A 22,246-nucleotide genomic window follows, 5' to 3' on the forward strand; every position below is an offset into this window, starting at 1 on the left:
TGAAAGGGGAGAGAGGGGGGGGGGGAGTAAAATGCAACAAAGGGGCGCAGGTCAGAGTCACACCTGCAGCCGTTGCATTGAGGAGAAAACCTCTACCTATGGGTTTGCACTCTACTAGGTGAGCTACTGAGGCACCCATATATACTTCTTTTATACTGTATATATTTTTTCTTTTCTATCATGTTCTTAATACAGCGTGCATGACTCACTTTATCTTTTCCACTCTAGTGAGGTCATATGTGATTGTAGGCCCTCAGTCACAAGGCCATGTTGACCCCTACCCTTTACCTTTATTTATTCAAACATATACCTCCTGCATTGTGGTTGACATGCTCATGGGACATATTCTACACAGAAGAGAAGCAGAACAAAAACTGCTAACGGTTAAATCCCAGGACCTACCTTGCTCTTATATTATTAGTTTTCAGATCAAAACTCATTCAAATGCATGTATGCTTAAATCTGAATGTGTCTGCCTACACAAGTGTGTGCATGTTTATGTGCATGTTCATACAGTACGTATGTGTGTGTGCCCCTGGTTGTGCATTTCAGTTGTGCTACCCCAACACAGGCGAGGATTAACAAGCCTCTTTGGAGTTGCAAAGCGGAAGGGGGTGAAAATACATGTGGATTACATATAGCGAGCATCATCTTGCAGTGATGTTTTTAATGAAGTCCTGTGTGTTTAAACCTGCATGTGTGAAAAGGCCCACACCGCGTAAGGCTCTAGGTTGCCAGGCCATAAAGCTTGTCAAATCGCTAATACATTCCGAGTCCGTACATAAGCCCAGGAAGGGGCAGAATCTAGGAGATATCGTATGCATGGCCGTGTGTGTTCAAGCTGCGACCCACCCTGTGTCACTCATTTTGTCCTGACTTGTGAGGGATTACCTCAGTGTGGGCTTGTGCTGAGGTGGCAAAATAGAAAGGGATAAGAGGAGGAGAGGAAGCTATACCAGGCTGAACGTGTCTGTGTTTTACATACAGGCCAAGTCTCCAGGAACCTGTAGCAGTCTGATTGGATCCTGCTGAGGGACACGTTAATGTATGTCATCTATCGCTATTAGAGAGTGTATAGAAAGAAGTGAATGGAAAGATTGATCGTGGGTATTATAGAAGTAACATAGTAGATCTGGTTAAGGTAAAGCTGGATAAATCAAATAGGATGGTCGCGGGTATTCCAACTGCATGCTTTGAAAGTAAGCCTAATAGTTTGTCTTCAACAAAGGAGCAACAGGAAAAAGAAGATTTTGTACGTTTGCGTGAATAGAAAAGCATGCAATTGCTTCCTGGATTTCTACAGTTTAGGAGCAAAGTATGTGCAAATTATTTTATTCACCTGACACCAAAGAACAGCGGTTGGTTGGCACTTTGAGAGAAAATTAAATTAAGGGCCCAGAAAATGTTAGAGAAAAAACTTGGGAGGATATAGAATGGATTTATGGCTTTAAATCTGATGGAGCTTGATACTAATGCGGTATAAATCCTATCCTTTCATTATAGTATTATATGAAATGCATTGGAATGGAAAGATGGATCCTATTTGACATTCCGTTACCAGAGCAGTTGTGCACAGCTTCACACTTAAGCCCTTCAAAGCTAATACATAAATGTAACATTACATATAGCTTCAGCGCTCAACAGCAGGTTTTTTTTTCTTCTGACTGAATCAGCAAACCCGCGAGATGATTCTCCCAAATGGTTTAATTACTCAAACAGATTGAGGAGCGTAATGATGTTTTGCCTCTCCAATGGTAACAATGCTGCTAATCGGCTCAGCTATTATTGTGACAATGAAAATGAATCATAAGATCCTTGTTCCTTTTTTACAATATGTTAATGTCGCACACTGTAATCGACTGGGCTCATGGAACAATTTAGAGGCAAGAACTGCGCGGTAAATGCATTCACTAAATTTCCATGTGACATCAAGATCAAAGAAAGGATGCCACAATTTCTTTTTTCCATTTCAAGAACTTCAGTTTTCGGGAGGGAGCTGGAGTGACGATTCTCTTTATCTAACAGACTCATCCACACACATGGACACAAATTGATCTACATAGTAAATTATGTAGACAAAAACAATGTAAATATTGACTTCTTTGAGAAGAGAGATTTTGGACCAACTTTCCACAGAAAAATAAGAAGTAACTCCAAGATAAACGCAAATGGTTTTCAAATATATTTTTCTTTGAGTGCAGGTCATCACTGATGCATCTGGTTCCTTTTCAGTCCACAGTGGTCCACTGGAGAAGGGCTGGGCCTGCTTGTACTGCAGGTGGTGGCTGCAAGTTGGGGTCCATTTTGTCCAGTGTCATTTGGTGTGGGGGGACGGCGCAGATGTATTGTGCCCTATGGCGTGGCTGTAGCAGCAGCACGTATGGGCTCCATTGTGCTGCGATTATGTAGGATGAGCACGCCGCCTGCTAATCCCCCTGTGGGAGGGTGCATGCCTGTGAATTATTGCACTTTGGGAAAGAAAAACGAAAAGGGGAGAGGAAGATGAGGAGCAGAAGAAGAAAAAGAAGAAGAAGATATGAGCAGGAGAAGAAAATGGAGAAGAAGGAGAAAAAGGAGAGAGAAAAAGGAGAGAGAAAAAGGAAAAGCAAGAGACAGGGAAAGAAAAAGAGAAGCCCCCTTGGCTGTGATTATGAAATGGTCTGTCACAGATTAAGGCTACAGGGATGCAGGCAGAGATGAGCCAGAGCCTCCCACAGACACTCTGGCTAGTCAGGCTGCTTCATTGAGCTTACCTGAGGTTATACACGCCTCGCATCCATCGATGGATGTTACAGCGCATGCACACACATGCACGCACACACACACACACACACTTTGAGGGAAAAGAGGGAGGAGGGAAAGGCAAGAGAAAATGAGAAGGAGGGAGAGATTGAGAGGAGAAAGCGTGAAAACAAACATGCTCCAAATAGGCTTGCAATTGAAAGAGAAGGGAAGAAAGAGGAAGAGAGGGAGAGAGAACTGTGCCCAAGGAAAAACACAAGAAAATAAAAGGGAAAAGGGAGAGAGGGAGTTTGAGAAGGCTGGCAACCACAAAAGGCAGTGACTAAAATAAGACCTGTGTGGCTATTGTCTGTTTCCAGGAGGGCTTTGGTGATAAAAAGCCCACGCTATTTGTCTTTCTCTTGCCTTGCCCTCCTCGAGAGCATAGATACCTGGAGATGTTTTTTTTAACCAGAGATAGAGGGGAGAGTATGTCAGGAGAGAACTGAGTGTTCACAAAGTGAAGGACTGGGTATCTTCTGCAGGTTTGTATAATTATACTGGGAGTCTTTAGTATCTATTATTTTCACGCCTGGCAGCTTCAGAGGTGTGCAGTGTTGTGAAAAGGGCAAGAAATACTCAACTCTTCACTGATTGATTGACAACTACAGTCTGCACAGTTCTGTCCAATCACACGCTCCACTGTCAGGTTGATTCTTCCCCCGGCTTCAAGTAGCAAAGAAAAGCCGCTGCCAGAGTTTGTTACAGCAGAAACGTCCACATATGATTGGCAGGCCAGCCTTCTTTCAGGACAGACGGAGCCAATCAGCTTAATTAGCCCAGTGGTATTTCCAGGTTTTGTATCTACACAGCCGGGATTTGTGAGTAAGGATTTAAGTTTCAGCCTTTTGTTTAAGAATTCACTGGGGCATGCAAGTCTCTTTCACTGTAAGTCAGAAAGGATGTAGATATGCACCAGACAAGCATTTGTGGGAGTTTTATACAGGTGCAGACAGGTGTTTTTCTCCTCCAGGTGTGGTGGTAACTCATCTTCTATGTGTTGGGAAGAGAGTAGAGAGTCATTTTGTTTTCTGTCTACAAGAAAAGTGATTTCAGGGCCATGCTGTTGCCCTGATTACATAATGTGTGTAGTATGGTGCTAAAGGCGTCAGTATGGTTCGAATGAAGCGCATCTGAAACCCTTCCCCCCCCCTCCATCTTTTAGACATCAGAAATGTGGGGGCTCTCCGTCTCCATGTATTGTTAGTAGTTGTTTGTCACTGTTTGTTTCTTAAATATCTAAAAATAAATACAAATTAGATCACAAAAAAAGAAATGTGGGGGCTGTGTCCAACAATATATATTTTTTTTAATTTTCCAAGATTTTAACAAGCACAATTCTTAAAGTGATTGGTCAAGCATGCAGAGCCAAGAAACTATACAGGTGTTGAACTTCTCTCTTTTTAATTCTCACACAACTGCTTTCATCACCTTTTGTTTGTCCAATCAAGTACAACACTGGGAATGACTTTGAGAAGATGATCACATCTCGTATAACTTCTGATGAATGGATTTTCCATCCACCGGTTTTTATGCACGTTTTCAATTTGGACATTAATAGTGGAAATGCCACTGTTAATTAAATATCACAAAACGTTATTTATGCTTGGCCAAGAGGAAAAGCTGATGTTTCAATAAAAGTGAAATGTAACAAAGAGCAATGGCAACAGGCTTAGCAAATAAACATGACAGGACTAAACCGTCCACTAAGCTTCGCCTCCACAAAAAAAAAAAAAAAAAAAATAGTGGCAGACAAAACATCAGATCTGTTTGGAACGGTGAAGAGACCGCAAAGCTCTTCATATTGTTACATTAAACAAACAGAATTGCCATATTTCAATCACTTTTCCTCCTGGATTTTCACCTTTGGAGGTGTGACTGGCACTCTTAATTGCATCATCTTGTTGCGGCTGCTTCTTCTGTAATAGCTTAACAGCACCTGACCGGAGAATTAGTGCCACAAGATGTTTATTTCAATGTGCACAACTCCTAATTTTTGCATAACGGTTGAGAGTGTAAACGTGCATTCATTTGCATTTTCTTTTGCAGATCTTCTGGAAAAATTAAGTTCAAATTTGCTCTACGTTTGCATGGAAACCTGACGTATGAAATGTTTTCTCCCAACCTTCAAGTGTGGCCATTCAGTCCAGCTGCAAGCACTTCAGTCTTTTGACGTGACCAGACAAACCTTACCCCACCCTTAACACAGGTGAAGTTAATACTTTGTCTTCTCCTAGTCTGCCTATCCTAACATGTTACAGAATGTTTGTGATAAAATTGTATTAGTTTGTGATAAAAGTGCAGTGAATAAAACCATTATCACTGTAATAAAATGACCAAAACATGAATAGAGGAGACACTGTATGGTATGACCAGGTTACCTTGGAAAGTAAATAGCCACTTTTTGTTGTTTCTTATGGTGATGTAGGACAAGCAAATTGCATTCATTTGCATATTAAGAGTGTATGTCTTCTCCCTTAAAGATGGCTGCTTACTGGCATTGTATATATATACACACTCAAGGACACAGGGCAGCAATTTAAAAAGCATAACAACTATTTGACCCTATTGTGGCCATACCGCGACTAACATGCTACTTCTTACCCATCAGACCATGTTATATGAGAGAGGATAACCCTTTAAAAGTGGTGAGTTATTACAACATCTCGGCCTGACACGCCTGTGACAGCCCAAGCTGATGCCAGATAATTACCCTTGTGCTCGCCACTTAATGAACATAATTACCACATTCTTCAGTGTTCACCCCGTGATTAATTGTTACACCATTTCTTTGTTGAATTCCGACAAATTACCCCCTCGTACCACCATTGCCATTTTCACATCAGGCAATCATAAAGTGCGCAAGCAGGCACTCATAAAGACAGCCTAGAGCCACTTGAGAGCCATGTTGGGAGTATTGAAGAAGGCAGAGGAAGTTAAAGACCAATCAGTCAATTATAATCACTCGGGAAAGGTTTTTGAAGCTGTCATTCCTCTAGGAGAGGAGAAGAGAGGGATCTCATGAGCGCTGTATTCGAGGATGGCACATGTCATTTAGCTGTACACATGGACACTTATGACTGCAGCGCCTTATGCAGATGCACATACAAATAATATAATAGGGAGGGTCTAAATAAATACAAATGCCTCCGAAATCATTGGTGCACACAAAAAATCATCTTGAGCTCCATGACACCTGTGAACTTAAACGAAAATTTGTCCATACAAGTCAAACAGAACAAGTTCTAATCCAATTATTGAGCTTGTATTTGGGAGCAATTAGCTAGGGCATATTTCACAGACGACCTAATTGAGAAGCTGTCACCAAGTTAAGCAAGGCTTGTCTTAAGAGCATTTGCTTAATAAGCCATGGCCCTAATGCAATAAGGTGCCTATTCCCAATCAGCCATGACAAAGTCTAATTTATGCCACGCCAAATGAGCAAAAAGAGAGGGAGTCTGGGGCCTGAATAATGATCGTGGTCATTGGAAAGTGTGATTTGAAGAGTTTGGAGAGATGCAATATGTCCCACCCAGAAAGCCCAGTGCGAGGAAGATAAAGTATGTGTTCAGTTCGGCCTACTGTTAATAGGAACGTGCTTCGTGTCTTGGCTTCGCACCTCCATGCACTTATATTCATGTATGTCACAAACACAGTTTCACGTTTAGACACACACACAGACACATGTATACAGTACGCGACCCACAGCGATTCTGCGTGATTGATTCAGCGAAGCATCAGATTGCTCACTGTGACAAATAGCTGGCTGACAGCCAAACACAAAAAAGCCCACACCCTAACACCTAACCTGTGAGGGGGACTGGAGCAAGGGAGGGGGCTGACCTAACAGCAGGCCTCCACAGCTGTCTCCATCATACCTCCTTTTCACTTTATCTTCCCTTAGCCTCTTTCTCCCTCTGTCCGATACACCTTTTCTTTATCACTGCCTCCCCGTCGTCTTTTCAGCTTGCCTTTCTTACTTTTTACCTTGTTTCCTTCCTGCCTACTTCTGTATCCCCATCAGTATCTCTGTAAAGTATTCTATCCCTCCCTCTAGCTCTCTCTCTCTCTCTCTCTCTCCCTCTCCTTCTCGAGAAGTGATAGATTCCCCCTCAGTTCATTTATCCTGGAAGCGGAAGAGACGGCAGTGTGATGTGATCCATCTCGCCGGCGATGGAGGGAGCGCGGCGTCCCTGATCACAGGCCATATCAATCTCACTCATAGGGGCCGGATCAGCGCTGCTGTCAGACAGCAGACACACATGGCCTGTTTGCCTGCCTAGGACTTCCTACTGTACCTAGAGCACTAGCAGTCACAGGGGATCTGACCGTAGCTGAGATAGGGAGACCCACAGAGGGGATGTTGCTGTTTCTGAACTCCAGAGAGGAGATACTTTAGTCACACTCAGATGCTGCTGACAGGACTCCTGGCACGACACAGGTAAAGTGAGTTAAAGCCAAAATCCCTCCATTTGTTTTACTCGCAGGATCTTTGAAAAAGTTCAAATATGTTTTTAGCAATGCTTTGACAGTGGTTGTAGAGAACATTTCAACTGTATAGCTGAAATAATTAGTCTGTTTGCAATGGGAAAAAAATGAACACACTATTGTAATTTATTAATCATCAAATCAAGCAAAAATGCCAAACATGCTTGCTTCAGCAACTCAAACAGGAATATGGTAGAGCCACTGGCTGCATCAGCCAATTAGAAAAGTAGTCAAATCACATCTGACGCAACATTTGAGACAATTACACCATCAATAATTTCTTTGAAAACACCTCAAATAAATCTGATAATGTATTGAAGATGAATGAATACTATAGAAAACTGGGGGGGGGGGGATCCTGGCTGGGCAATGCAAAATAAAAGATGTTTAACTAGGGAGGAAGATTAGAAAACACAGGCCAAGTCACTTATTCAAACTGAAGATAATCAAACAATAGGCTTAATCACTTCATATATTATTGAAAAAAAACAGCTTTATAGAATGAAGAGTGAACCAGTTGCCCACTATCATAATAACTGCAAATATTTAATCAGTTTCCTGCAATAAAACTAATATTATTGTACGCGTTCCATACAACACACAGCACTTTTTGAGTTTTGTCAAATATTAGCAATATGGGGATGCTATTTAAGCAGCAGCATTTCAACCCATGTCTGACCATATTTCCTAACACACTTGCCATATGCTGTATCAAAACACATCAAACTCTCCTTGACACTCAAGTACACAAAATCACCCTCGCCCGTGACATAAACCACCCTTTACACACACTCCCCTTTACACACCCTGACACCCCTCAAAAACACTTCCCTGCTGACGTGTAACACTCTCATGCACTCATCCACAGACACTTCATAACCTGACATGCATCACCCTGACACGCACACACATGCACACATCCACGCACATCAAAAGCAGTGGGCTGTAAAGCGCTGTCCCTATCCACTCCAGACAGCGTCGACCAATCAAATTAGGCCTGATCAAAACATGCCATTCAAAGCCAGGGCTGGGCTGGGGGGGTGGTGTTCAGGGGAGCGCAGCCAACGCTCTGACCTTGGGAGCAATTAGCATGACCAGAGAGGGAGAGAGACAAAGACAGAGACTGGGAGAGAGAGACACTCTCTCCCAGTCTCTGAGCAAGGGGGGGGGGGCTGAGCAGAATAAAAAAGAAGGTAATGCAAAAGCACCCCCATCTCACCAGATCTGCAAATAGGGGATGGAGCCCTCTGAGGGCCCACTCAGCACAAGGCCCTGGTCTTACCAGTCTCCTCCTCCTCCTCCGCAGCCTCTCTTCACCCAAGCTCCTCTAACTCCCCCACCGCCTCCCAGAGTTCCCCAGTGCGATCCCAGGGCCCAGGTCTCCCCCTGAGGAAGCCGAAGCCTCATCACTGTGCCTTCTTCAGACCTGCTCTCATTAGATCCTGCGTGTCATATTTGATTTTGTAGGCCATTAGGTTCCATAGGGTCGCTATGGGTTTGAGGTAAAACAATACAGTGTGGTGGATTTTTAGATTTAAGATCAATAATGACATTGAACATTGATCAAGTAATTTATGAAAACATCTTGCAGTGAATAAGTATCTTCAATTGCAGAATCAATATCTTCTATCTTTGATAACAAAATATTGTCAGCCAGAGTCATCAAAGTTCTCACTTACAACACTTTTGTTCCCTTTCAAAAGGCTACAGCAACACATAATGTTAACATTTGTCCGATGTGCTTACACAACCATGTATTCTTCTAGCATTGGAACAACACTCCAACCCAATCCCAAACTACCTGGGAATCTAATTTCGATTGGCTGCCAGACAGAGGAGGTTTGAGGTTAGAACCATACAGTAAAAAGCCTGGGCAGGGCTTCCTAACTGAAGATCGCAGGGTCAAATTGTTTTCTATAAGTCACCTCTACAGGGGATTTCTGCTTATCCCTGGTCATTGATTTGTTGCTGGGGTTCACTGAGTAAGGAAGAGAGAAGGGGAAGGAAGGTAGACTAGTGAGGGTACTCCAAGAGAGACCAAAAGAGGGTCTATTGTCCTTCTCTTGGACTTCCAGAGAGATGTGAGTTAAGAGAGGCAGAGAAGGACACTTGGCTGAAGATGGAAACCTTGTTAATTATTTTATGTAGCTTTTAAAGTACAATGTATTTAATGGTTGTATGTGGTAGGCTAGAACATACTGTATATTACTGCTAAAACTACTATGCTATTTGTTTAGATGTGTCTCTTCATGTGTAGGTTTATATGCATTCAGTATTTCAAAGCTACATTCGTGAACAATAAAGTTGAAAGTTGAGTTAATATTCAAATCAAATTCAAGAAGTTGATAGACGAGACTTTCAGGGACAATAACGCACCACCTCCTAGTCAGCCAGTCCTCCCTGCCATGTTATGAACATAATTTCATAATTATTTTACACATAGCTCTTTCACCAATATACCACCCACCCAGGATTTAAACCTGTCTGGCCTTTATAATAATCATACACATATTGTATGCACCAACACATGCCATGCTTTTATTGTGTTATGCTAAACTCTTTGGCATCAATCCGACATTGTGGTTATATTTCCTTCTTTTCTTTTTGCCTTTTCTAGTTTTGTCTTTCTGTTACAATAGGCTATTCCTGATAGGGGGATTTACATTTCCCTGCATTGTTCTACCAAGCTCTTGTCATTCTGCCTCTGTTGTTCCCATCTCATAATGCTGCTGTGGCGCTCGCCCCATGACTCGCCTGTTTCAGATTCACTTAGTGGCTTAATTACCGCTGAGCGTCTTTAATGCAAACGATAGACAAATGAAAAACAAATGCAATCAACACACTGTCTTATTAACCAGGTTGTCTGATCCTCCCCAACAACTCTTCTGCTAGACAATACTCTATCTCTATGTATGTTCTGTACACTACAATGTGCCGATAGAGAGACAGTGAAGTGAATGTACTGTAAATACAGGTTTGCATATGCACACAATACCACATTGGTTTGTAATTGGGAAACTGTAAGAGGATACAGGAACTACGACATTATATAAGCATTATTAGGTCCATCACTTTGTTTGAACAAAGCAAACAAAAGAGCAGCCACATGTAAAATGAGGGGGGTTCAGTGAAATATATAAAGGGCAATATTAAAATGTTAGTGCTTCACAACTAAATAAAGATAATGAAAAGATGCAATGTAAGAAAATGCGTATAAAGAAAGAAAACATAAAAAGGTTACAATACAAAGGTTACATACATACACGAAAGATGACCAAGGTCCAATTTACTTTGGTAAAAGATTGTATTTAAACTTATTTTGATGACGTAGGACCTCATGTAACTAACAACTAATAATTAGTTTCAATATTGATTAATCTGCCAGCTGTTTCCCATTAATCAATTGAACATTTGGCCTACAAAATCCACATCACAATTTCCCAAAAGATTAAACTGACATACTCAAATTGCTTGTTTTGTCTTACCAACTGTCCAACACCTACTCACAGATGTCTCACTAACCAGCACTCACCTTCGAGTAGTTTGTTGGTGTATTACTTAAAACATGACCTAAACCATTGATTAGAGTGTGACAGTGATGAACCATCTATGGATGTGTTTTAGTGTATGCTTGATCACTCATGCATGCTGTGGATTTCATCAAGGAGTGTATTCATTTGTGTTTGTTTAGTTTGGGGAGCAAGCCTCAGCTTGACAGTCATCTTGAGGGCCCTGCTTGCTATACCCATAAACAAGACGGGTCCAAATTAGCCGCTCAGAAAGCCTGTGGCCTTGAGTGGTGCTGTCCTACCCCCTAGCTACATTATTGAGCAATGCTAATGATACAGGCTCTACTCATTTACTCCCTCTTCAACACCATTTCGCTGGTTCTCCTATCAGATTTAGCCAGGCTGACTTTGCAGCAAGCTTTATCATTTTAGGTTTCAACCCTTCCTTCTTCGGAAAAAAAAAGAAGAAGAAAAAAAAAAACATATACCCAGTGGGAACGGGACTCTTCACTCTGACTCTTGATTACTGACTCTCTCTCACTCTCTCAAGGTTTTGGTAAGCACTGCTGCTCCTCCAGGTTTTAATAAGCAGTGGAGCAGAGGGTTTGTGTGCATACATGGTTGTTTGTACGTGTGCCAGTTTTAACGGTGAGCCGGTAACGAGACATACGCCCCCTCTTCTACCACCACCACCACCACAACCGGTGCAGCACCACTGTTTACTCTAGCAAATCCGAGGCCGCGGTGCTCCGAAGAAAGCTTTGCTCCTGTTAATTGGTCATTAAAAGTAGTGGTTTGTGGGTCTCACTAAATCTTTAAACAGGCCATGAAATAATAAAAGGGGAGGTTTGTCACCGCTGTTAGCTCCCCAGAGCAGGCAGAGAGGGAGAGAGGGAACGAAAGAAGAGCAGGACTCAGCTTTTGATCATTATCTGCAGAATTAACATGACTGATAATAATTGCTCTGTTCATTTCAGGCCTTGTAAATACATCGTGGATGTGGGACTGCACGCCGGCAGATGAAAGGAGGTTGTCATTGATGTGTGAGGGGGTAGAAAGAGGTGGGCTGGAGGGGAAGATTGTGGCAGTAATCATGATTAGTGAGAAAAATACAAAGTCTTGTTAGACACAGGTTGAGGCAGCAATAGCTTGTTGTTCCACGCACTGAAGCTACAGTACTGAAACATGTTTGACACTGGGTACTTAGATGTGTGCAGTTGCATTGTTGTATTCAGCTCTGTGAGAGGAAATGCTACTGAAGATGCTACAGAGGCAGCAATAAATATACCTACTGACAATCCTATCCTCTTAACACTAATGATATCAAAGAAAGTCCACTTAAAAGATGACACAAGCAGTATGGAGACAACAGGTGTCAAAGCGCACACACGCACACACACAAACCATAGTGTGTGTTATACGCTCCTAACCCCTGTGAGAGTAATGATTCTGTTATACTTGCATGGCTTCTCATTTATTGATTTGGACCAGGAGGAGGCCCCACCCGCAGGGGCCCCATTCCGCGGCTTCCCACCCGGGTCCTATTGTGTCTGCGTGTGTATGTGTGCAAGATACAGGCAGTTGGTGTGTCAACAGAGGCGATGTGTAAAAAAAAGAGGAAGGAACGAGACAGACCAAAATAAAGAAATGAGTCTGGACTCTGGAGCTCTCTCATGTCTTTAAGAGTAGTGACCAATCCCCTTACCCCTCACACCTTCACGCAAGCACACACAGAAAAGCATGTGTACATGCATGCAGAGACATATACACATGAACACATGAGCGTGCACACCCTCATTCATTCATATGGTATCAGTTCAAGCCGTCAATAATGGCGCAGTGGACTGTGAAGGGACAGGCATGACCCAGACTGCCCATGGTGCGTACGTGCGTGCGTGCGTGCGTGCGTGCGTGCGTGTGTCCATACAATCCTGCAAGCTCACACCAACAACACAGCCACGCAGATAAAAAAAAAAAGAGCCTGATCGCTGACCTATCTGACCTTTCCCTCCTCGTCACCCTCCTTCTGTCTGTGAGTTGACGTGTGTGAATGTGTGTGCATCTGTGTGCGTGTGTGTGTGTGTGTGTGTGTGTGTGTGTGTGTGTGTGTGCAAGAGAGGGCGGGTGTGTCGTATACATGCCCTTTCTTTCTCTAACCCCTTCTGTCCCTCCCCTCTTCTTCTCACCCGTCCACCCAAACCTCCCATTGTCTCCTCTCCTCCATTGTCTCAGCTCGAAATGGAGGGATGAGCAGCCGCTGAAAGAAGGATGCTGATGCAGAGAACTATCTGCTGGAAGGCTAAATAAAAGAGGTTTGCTGATGTCTTCTTTGCCAACTTAGGAAAGTGAGACTGCAACAGTCAATCACTGTTTTTAATTGAAAACAAATGTATACTTTATTTAATTTGGAATTAGCATAACTCTTTTGCCATTTTATTAAATGCACACAGTATACATGATTTTCATTTCCATGTTTTACGCCATTCCCTTCTCAGAAGTTTTAAATTTTCAGTCCAGAAAGTGTTGACAAAACATCAGACATCCTCAGTTTATTTTCTGCCCAATCATACACATTTTCTTTCTCCTGTTTCACTGTAGCAACTACTATACTGTGTTTTCTGAATGTCATCCATCATGCTTAACCTTCCTTTTATTGCAGAACATTGAAAATGCATCTCACTTAAAAGGTAACAAAGCTTAAATTTGTCTTGTTGTTACTTTGACTGCAGACTTTCAAGTGAAATGAACACATACAGGTAAAACATGATTCTACACAGAAGAAACATTTGACCTATGAAGTAATATTAGGAAAATGGTCTTGTAAATTCACATGGCAGCTAACTGGATTTTGGCTGCCATCTTCAGGCTGTTGTGAGCATTTCCCTCTCGACACAGATAGGCTCTACAAGCCCTAGAGCGAAACATGGTGATTGTTCCTTCATGAACATTAGACATCCCCACCCCTAATCTCTTCTAATTTCATTCAAGGATTTGTAAAAGCCATAACCCTAAGACTTACGTTACACATAATCATTAACTGTGGCAACTGTTTACATAAATGAACACCATCAGCACATATTCTTACCGATTTATACAGTACACATCTTAGTCATTTCCCTCAAAAGCGTAAATGGTTTATGTGTGGTACATTAACAGCAGGAGAGTCACCACATAAATATATTGCAAGCTAAAGGCAAAATAATCACTGTAGTTTAAACCACCACAGAGATATTCACAGAAATAATGTTTTAATTCCCAGGTACCTTTTAGACCAGTTCAGTGAAGTTTACTTTTGGAACGACTCCGGACATATTTTTATGCACAAATCCATCTGGAGCATTAGGTACAGTGAAGAGATGTGTGCTTCAAATCATGCTCTGCACCCTTGGGGAGCTGTGGTATTAAATAAGACCTACCTTTGGAGCATTAGTGGAATTCAATATGTGCAATGTAATTATTCTGCTCAATAAGCCACTGGAGGAGGATATTCCATTTACTACACACTCTAAAGCAGGTTGATTCAGATGCTGTTTTATGTTTACACAGTATAGGCACAAATGCTACTGGTTAAAAAGGGAGGGGGGGGGGGATTACACGCATTGCCCATTGCAATGGGTTTGCGGTTAGTTAAAAATTAAGATTGGGTACCATTTATGCATTTTAGAGCTGATGGCAGAGATGGAGGACATAATATGAAAATCATCAAATTAAAGATTATTCTAAATTTGTATCGGTGACAAAGCCCATAGAAATGCACCAGAAAATTTGTAATTTTCAACAATTTTGATAATCAATTTATACAGTACTTAAAGTCATTTATCAAACAAAACTGACAATAAATTGCAAGCTCCAACTTTTCAAAGGTTAATATTTGCTGATGTTCTCTGTTTTATAGCATTGCAAATTGAATACTGTTGAGTTGTTGACTGTTGGTCGGGCAAAACAGGAAAAATGTAGTCTTCACCTTGCGCTCCAGAAAATGTTTACGCAATTCTCTGACATTTCATAAACTAAACAATTAATTGAATAATCAAAAAGAATAATCTGCAGACAAATCACTAAAAGTAACCAGTTGTAGCTTTAAAAGCCATTCACCGTAATTTATCAGTGCAGCAATAATTGCAGAATCACCATCAAAATACAGAGAACAGCACACACATCAAAAAGGATCAAAACATATCCAACTTATTTTAATGCAACATAAGAAAAACCTTTAACAGGGAATGCCAATGCATCCAAGCACTACAGTGCTCTAGCCTGTAATTCAAAACATAAAGAGCACAAGTTTGAAAAGAGAAAGGGGGGGGGTCGTCGAGGAGGGGGGTGTGCGTTTCATGCTGTCCCAGTTGCCTAAAGTGATTCTCTCAATAATGTATTAGAGCACTTGTTTATTATTTACTGTTTACACAGCTCAACTCATGCTGCTTTTGTGGAGTGACATTCTCACCCGCGCCGTCTGCGCAGAGCAGACGAAACAACACGCAGCGCAGACAGACAAGCCGGCCCCGCCAGCCGAAGCAGGCAGCCAACCAAACCAGGCAGCCACGTGCTCCACGCCACGCTCAGTTGATGCAAAGGCACTGGACTGAGAAATAAAAGACATCTCGGTTCATAGGAGCCGTTGTACATGCATCCTGAGGTTGTCAAAGAAAAACACGCACATGCACAGAGGGGGTTGGAAAAGGGTGGGAGTGGGTGGGGCACTGAGGGGGTGACTGATATTAATATTGATGCAGATTTGTAACTGGCCACCACGTCACTCATCGGTTTAGTTATATTCTTTTTTGGTTATTTATTTTTAAAGTAGTCTTTGTGTGAATTAAAAGATGGGTAGTGCAGGGTGTGTATCTGCATGATAACAGGTGCACAATGTGTGAAAGGGTTGTTTTCTGTTTATCATGTGACATAAGTGTCCGTACGGAACAAATCAGAGAAGCGAAAACAAAGTATTCTGTTCTCTTTATATATATTATACTGTACAACCAGTAAAACATGTCCTGTTCTCTTTATATTATTTATATATATATATATATATATATATATATCTTATACTGTACAACCAGAAAAAGATGTCCTGTTCTCTTTATATATATTATACTGTACAACTAGTAAAACATGTCCTGTTCTGTAGACATGGTCGTTATTTATGTATTAATGTGGTACCAATCCAATATGACAGTCAGTTGAAATAAACCCTGTGTTGCATTTGTTATGAATCTATTTTGATGCGTTTACCCATTACTTTTATAATTTGACATGGGTTTAAAAATATCAAAATCAATATCGCAATATTCATTATCGATATCGCAACATCACATTTTGTCAATATCATGCAACCCTAACCTAAGGTAATAAAAAAAACTAAGAAAATCCCCTACTTTTACTCCATGATTGAGAATTGTTTAAATTCTACATCACGAGGGATGGTTCATAGCTAAAAGCAACATGATTTTAAAAGGCCTAATCCAAGAATCAGTGTTAACAAAAATTCAAAAAACAGGAATGAAAACCGCTTTTACTCCACAAAGTCAAAGTTATCCATGTGTTCAGATCCTTCTGTTTACATCTGTAATGTTGGTAAATCCAGCAAGAAAACAGCAGCCTTTTCTATTGTGATCTTGTTAAAAAACACACAAATGATTAAATCCAATTTGAAACGCGCATTATATATGTGAATATTTCTGTAATTTGTAGGATCTGAAAAGTAGGAGAGTATTACCAAGAGTTATGAAAAAAACATGATTCCTGAAAAAGACAGATGTTTCAATGATTACCCGCCTCTTGGATCAAATAAGTATCTTGATGTTAAATATAAAATAGAAATGATCCTCTTATACATGAGTGGCAGGCTTTGCATCTCCTCATAGCACATGTGAAGTGTTATGGGGGGAGGAAGCGCACCAATAGGAGTGATAATTACAAATAAAAAAAAAGTATAACTCTGGTCAGAGCAAGCAATAATTACATCCTCTTGTGTAGGCATTAAAGTAAATCAGTTCCCAGGCCAATTTCTTAGAAAAAAAATGTAGAGGTAGACATTTGTGCACACACGCACACACACAACAAACGCTTACTGTACCCCAAAAAACAAAAACAACCACACACACACACACGCAGCATTTTCAAAGTCATAAAACGAGGGGACTTCAAATGCAGCTATTTGTTTGGGGCCTGTTGTCGTGGGAATAGGCAGTGCGACTGTGCTGGTTCATTAGAATTCCTTTCAAGTTGTGGAGTGCGGCCTCCCTGTGTTCCTCTCCCCATATTCCCTGACCCCGACGCATCTCCATGGGGCTGAGGTAGGGCGGGGCACAAGGAGGGGAGTGGAGGGGGAGGTTGGAAGTAAAGCTCAGTACATTACACTGCAAATACACACACAAACTCACTTTTGGATGCTCACATACAGTAGGACACCACACTGCACACATAGTCTCGTGAACTGGATGTGAAGTCACACAAAAACAAAGAGCAAAAAACACACTATTTTTGATGCTGATAAACAAACAAACAAACAAACAAACACACACACACACACACACACACACACACACATATGTACCCAGAACTCTCCTCCCTAACGGTGTCACCTCGCTGCATCACCCTCTCAGGGATGCATGGGGGAGGTTCGCCTCAGCAGGCACAGCTCAACACTCGGTCACAGGAGAGACTGCGATGTTGTGTTTTTGCCACCAGAGATGGTGGCAGAGAAATTGTTTGTGTAACGCACCTGGATCTTTTCAGGCACACTAATAATTACACTCCTCATCCGCTGCAAGAGCAGCTAAATGTTGCCTCGAAAGTCCTCAAAATAAAGATGAATTTTGAAGTGTCTCCATTAAATAATGATTGAAAATGAGTGAGTGGCATTTGTGACTAGATTGTGACTATAGACTAGATAGACTCCTACTAATTAAACTTCATGACATCCAGGAACTATGGTACTGATGGATCAAAATACATTTTTCATTAATAAATGAGGAAAATGTGTCAGTAGCTGAAAAAAACACATCTCCAATGAAAGTCAGAATTTCAAATGCAACAATTATAATTATAATCAGTATAATAGTCAGTATAATAACTCATCTCAAGACATTAAAAACATTACATCTAAAATTTCCGTTTGAGCTCATTATGATAAACTATTACTGGAGTATCGTAGGATAAACTATGACAATAAAAGCACAAACACACATGATTATTCTGGCCTAAAACACAAATCAGGGATGTCATATGAATAAACAGCAACATGTGGTTAAATTATCCAGCAAGATGAGTTGGCATTTTTGTTGCAATATTTAAAAACGCACTTATTCTTGGGAGTATAAATGATGAATTTCAACTGCAAAGTAAACAGTGTTAGTTCATTTGTTTGCAGCGTTGTCCACTTTGCAGAGTAAAAATGGCGTGAACTGCGGTCTGTATGATTTTCTTTTTTCCTTCCCAGTTGGAGTTAGGTCACTTTGGCAAGCTGGGCTCCCGGACGAGACCCCAGCAGGCGCCAGACTGCAGGGAGAGGGACGCGGAGCTGCTGCCCGTCACAGCCCACTGGTCACCTGACGGGCCCCAAGGCCTGCCAGACTGACACCACCCCCGGCCGGGCAGGAGGCAGAGAGGGGGCAGGGGAGGGGGCCAGGGAAGGAGTGTATGGAGGTGGAGGTTGGCATAAGGGAAAATCAGTATCCAATGCATTTATCTATTTCATATAGTAGGGCAGAGGTGGAGAAGACACTCAGAGGAGGGACAGTCAATGATGATGCCATTGTTCCCATTGCCGGTGTATGACTGATTCAGATAGCGGGGGGGACGCAACAGACAGCAACTACTCAGCATATAATATGTAGTTAGCAGTACACGTAATAAGCAGCTACAATAGCAATGTAATTGAGTCAGAAAAAAAATCTGGCTGATAAAAAAGGCATGTATTATCTAGTAGAGAAAAGAAAGAATGAGACAGGGGAGAAAAAAGCGGAGTGAAAAACTAGTTGTGTGTCCCAGCGTGTGTCTGAGGCTGGCGTGGAGGAGGGAGGAGGGCAACACTCACAGAGTCTCTCAGGCATGTCCAGAGCATGAGCCTAGTACCTCTACTACATTCAACTGCACACACACAAACACACACACTCTCCTCTACATGCACACCTGCCATCTCCAACACACCAATTCACACAGTCACAAATGTACGAGCGTGCAGTTCATCGCACCGACACACATTCAAACTTTTACCTAGCAATTATAAAGTTCATGCAAAATCATGCTGGACATGTACAGTTGTTCCAGTAGGACAGAGGACATCCGTCTAAATGGTTTTCTCCTACTCTTATTCCCCTCTTCCTACTTCTCTCTTTCACTGTATGTAATAAGATGTCTTCTCTCAAAGGTAAGGAAACCCAAAGACAGCTCTATTGTCTGTGTGTGGATACTGCATGTGATATTTTACAAAGCTGTCCTGTGCTTATGTAAACATGACAGTTTTTGCATGAATGCATAAACTGTTGAGAATTGAGAAGTGCTTATCCTTCAAAACTGAGCCAAGTTTGCGGCGCTCACTGCTTTCTATATACAGTAGCTCTAGTACTGGGAATAGGATATTACACAGTGAAACAATATACTGTATATATGTAAATGCAAGATACTCAAATTTAAAAAATCACACTTTTCATGTACACTTTTACAAGTACACATTGTAAACTCGTCCCTCCAGCATTTTGCTGCCTTTCTTTAAAATTGTTGAAGCCTAAAATGCCTGATTTTACCGGAGCTTTTGTAAAAGATTGTGATAAAAGTTGCAATGTCTTATTGTGTTTTTGTTCCAAAGAAGTTGCGAGAGATGGTAGACTTAAGACAAAAAATAATTTATTGAATGAATCAAATTTCACATGTCTGTCAGTGGCTTGTTGATCTTTAAATTGTTGTAATGTCCTATCCAGGCCTGGGACACATTCATACGGTTTGATAAAGAACTCATTGTACTTTAACTTATCAGTTGCACTTGAAATAACGAGCATAGCTGTCCTCAATTTAGGTTACTGTTTACATCTCATCTCTGTTTTTTTCCTGCATCCACCCTGTGTGTGTGTGTGTGTGTGTGTGTGTGTGTGTGTGTGTGTGTGTGTGTGTGTGCACGCTAGTGTCAGTCGTGGGGGAAACTGAGTAGCAGAAATCCAACAGGACTGAAACAGCAGCAGCTTTCAGCGACTTTAGAGTGAAAAAAGGTTACAGCGTACATTGATGTTAAATGTATACAGGCTGGCAGGACGGTCCAAAATGTTTTGCATTCCTAACATTCCTAATGTTCGCTGTACGTTTTGTTGGTAAATGTGAGATGTTCGAGTCACACACGTCTCATCTTCATATCAGAAACAATTAAATGAATTTGGCTATTTACACGTGTTAAGTCAACCCTTTCTCACTCCCGCTTGGTCAGTGGCTCTCAGAGTCACGTCCTCAGAGTCACATACTGACGCAAAGTCTGGCACGTAGGACTGCCGTGATGGATTGAAGCAGCGGGAAATTCCGGTTATTGGTCAAATTTGCGAGTTGCACCAAATTCACGGTGATTGTTTGAATTTGCATGCAATTGTTGCAATTGCAAAATCCAGGAGGGACTGGTAAACACACACTGAAAGCCAGCAGACATCCTCGTACATGGAATAAAGCAGCAACTGATGAGAGGAGCAAATTGAATCTTGTCAAAGAGGGGTTCGTGTTCTACGCTGAAGTGTACAATGTAAGTTTGCAATTAAATAGTAAATGGATCAATGTTTGTATGTTTGTGTGTGCATGTGTGTGTTTGTGGGGGCCTCAGGGGCCCGTCCTAATGAGCTATCTGTGTGCATTTCTAACAAGAGCACGGTGCAGCGCCCACGGCACTGTCATCCTGGGCCACAGCTGACCTTGCTCGGCTGCTAGGCTGTGTCGTTTGCTATATTTATGGCACCACCACACCATCTTGCTCTGCTTGTGTGTGTGTGTGTGTGTGTGTGTGTGTGTGTGTGTGTGTGTGTGTGTGGTTGTGTGGTGTGTGTTGTATTCCGGACGAGTGCAGGGGGCTCACTCAGGAAGCAAATACTGTGTATATCAGCATAATGAATCAAGTGAGAGAGAGTGAGAGAGAGAAGTAGAGAGAGGTTGAAAGAGGGAGGGTGGAAGGGATGGAGAAAGCCATTTTCCCTCTGCTGTTTTCTCCCCTCTCTGCAACCAACCCCTGTGGTGTCTATTCCCTCTATTCTGCATTTGCCTTTTCCCCCCTTTTATTTCTTTGCTTGGCCTGATCAGAAAGCTGCTCCTTCCTTCAACACAGCATTCAGGCATTGCAAGTTAGATTGCTACACAATACTCAGGAGCTTAATTGATGGCCTCTATACGTTTTATTTGGGTTCTGTCTCTGCTTCAGACATACAGTATTAACCATGAGAATGAGAGCTTTTAACAATGACACACTGTACACACACAGCTAAATGTAAGCTGGTAACATGCATCAGTTCATTTTTAGCAACTGTGCATGCATGCATGCTTGTAGTTGTATCAGTTTGGCACCAACCAAGCCAGCTGAATTACCAATGGAATAATAACAATGCATGTGCATGGAATCAACTGGACCCCCTATTTGTTTCTGGGCAAGAGAGACACCGCGCCAGCGCACGCACACGCACCACACACACACAACCACACACACACACACACACACACACACACACACACACACACACACACACACACACACACACACACACACACAGCCTCAATATGCAAAGCTCCCCTGTGCTGGGTTAAGGGATAGGGGCGTGCTGCTGTGAATACTCATCTGAGCCTGGCAGAGGGAGCTGTGTGTATCCCCCCATAACCTCGGGGCGAGGGGCAGGACACACATACACAAGTGGAAACACACACATTTGAAAACACATTTGCACACACAGAAAAAGCAGACACATATATGCTCAAACGCCAACACGCACACATAACATAACCCATGCATACCCACATTCACACATGCAGGCGATAAGCGAAGGAGCAGTATGGGGAGGGGGCTCCGTGACCAAAAGTAAAGTTTTAATTCGGTCCTCGGGGACACTGCTTACTCATCCAACTCCCCCAAGGACCGACTTCCTCTGAAATCTATTCAAATCACATCTCTCCTCCGCCTTTTATTGCATTTCTCATATCCCCCCATCACAAAGTGACAAATCACCACACACTTCTCAGAGCCAACATCACTTTCTCTGCATTTTGGGGGACAGAAAGATTTGGGGGATTTTTACTTTAAAGTGATTAGAAAAACTCACTTCCCACAAGTTTTACTATTATTTTCCAAGAGCATTACTGTACATGAGTTGTCATGTTAGGAGTCCAGAGACACCTTCACCTGACAAAAACATGAGCTGAATAACTAAATTAATTTTTTCAGATTATTCATCAGACAATTTGTAATATTTAACGACTGCACCACCCTCACTATATATATATATATATAT

The sequence above is a fragment of the Etheostoma spectabile genome, chromosome 6, assembly GCF_008692095.1.
Source record: "Etheostoma spectabile isolate EspeVRDwgs_2016 chromosome 6, UIUC_Espe_1.0, whole genome shotgun sequence".
NCBI classification, from domain to species: Eukaryota; Metazoa; Chordata; class Actinopteri; order Perciformes; family Percidae; genus Etheostoma; species Etheostoma spectabile.